Raw genomic sequence first — 2,048 nt, 5'->3', positions numbered from 1 at the left:
GAAAGCTAACTCAAAGAAGGCTAATCTACTTGCAGAAAGAAACTAGAAAGCTGAAAGGAAACGTAAACCCTAGCGAACCCTAATCTTACCAGCTAGCCCTACTGACGCAAGAAAGAGGATGCAAGCTACTGAAAGTGATTCCATTGACTTCTAGGAAGGTAAAATGCATGTATCTAAGCTACTTCGACAGTAACATCTGAAGAAAACATCTTTTTTTATTTTTTTGAATAAGTTGTCGGAATTATCATGCATGCGATTTAACTGTTTTTTACTGTGCAGAGGTGGATTGGTGAGAGGAAATGCTTGGAGGAGGTCGAGAAGGTTCAAAGAGGGCCTAAGGGGTCCCTAACACCCTTCTAGAGAGTTTCACAGAGTTTGGCTACCAAGAAACCTCATTCGTGAGCTTCTACAAGAAGTCTGCAGGGGTTCTACGGGATGTTCTGGAATTTCTACAGGATGTCTGTAATTTTTCTACAGGATGTTCAGAAATGGGATTTTGGAGGATGGATGGAGGAAGAAAGATGAAGGAGTGGGTATGGAGGTGAGATAGGGGTGTGAGGATGTCCAGGACTTGGTGAATGAGGCTGAAGAGTGGCTAAGGCGATTGGGTTGGTTCAAAGATAAGAGAAGCAATGTTGTGTGAGAGTATAGGAACTTGGGCAGAGTGTGAAAACGTACCAAATGAGAGGCAAGAATCTAAATTAGGGGATGGAGCAGATGGGATTGATGGAGTACAGGTGGATGCAGAGGTATTACAGGCGCTCTGCATGTTATCTTTCAAATTAGACAAATGAAGACTTGGAAAATCAAGAAGATAATTACTTTGACCTAATTTCACCTAGATAACAGCAAAGAAATGGAACAGAAGTTTATTTTCACTGAAACCATGTATACCAACTATGCAGCGAAGCAATCAAGATTCTGAACATGTAACCAACTTCTTCAAATAAAAATCGAACACTAATACTTGCATGGCAAAGCAAAGACTGTATTTTTGTTGGCAGCAAGGTCACCTTGACCCCAGCTCCTGATCCCACTAAGGGAGAGGTGAAATCAGAGGTGCTTGATGGCCTTTTTCTGAAGCTCTTCCCTTTTAATAACCTATCAGACGTATGGCAGGTTGTGGAAGAATCTAGGACTTTGCATTGGTTGCTTCCATCTCTAAATTCCACCTTTATTACATTCATTCCTAAAGAAGAGCATTGTATAACTCCGAACAAATTCAGGCCAATAGCTCTTTGCAATGTTATCTACAAATTCATCTCCAAAGTCATCACTTCCTATTTGAAACTGCTGCTTCCCTTGCCCGTATTGCCAGAACAATCGGAATACATAGAAGGACAAAAAATCATTGATGGCATCATCCTCACCCATGATATCATTCATTCATTAAAGCACAACAAAAAAGCAGGTATACTTCTCAAAATTGATTTCTCGAAAGCTTTTGACAAGTTAAGTGGGTCTACATTCAAAAAATGCTTACTTCCTTTGGATTCTCTCCTCCCTAGGTTGGATGGGTAATGAATCTTGTCTCCTCTACTTTTTTCTCCATATTGGTAAATGGCATTCCCTCACGTCCTTTCTACCCCTCTAGAGGCATTCGTCAAGGAGATCCCCTCTCTCCCATTCTTTTCGTGCTAATGGCTGAAGGGTTAGAATGTATAATAAAGAATGCTCTTCAAACTCAGCAGCTCAGAGGCATTTCACTCCATGACTCCCCAGCCATCACACATCAACAATTTGTGGATGACAACATCTTGTTTGGGCACCCTTCAGTTCAAGAAGCATCAATGTTTAAATTCCTGCTTGATGAATATTCGGAAGCATCTAGAGCCAACATTAACAGTGAAAAATCCCAAATTTTCTTTTTTCACACTCCCCCAGCCACTCAATCCTCTATAACCTGCATTCTCGAATTCTCTATAACCTCTCTACCCTCAAAGTATTTAGGTACCCCTTTGACCGATTCAGCACTTAGACATGCCTCTTGGCAATTGCTCCTAGAAAAACATGAAGCTTGCCTTTCTTCCTAGACCTTTAGAGCCCTC

Source organism: Pinus tabuliformis, chromosome 7 (assembly GCF_031772625.1).
Source record: "Pinus tabuliformis cultivar Carrire ecotype Pingquan chromosome 7, CPIR1, whole genome shotgun sequence".
Lineage (NCBI taxonomy): Eukaryota > Viridiplantae > Streptophyta > Pinopsida > Pinales > Pinaceae > Pinus > Pinus tabuliformis.
Note: the sequence above shows the minus strand (reverse complement) of the source record.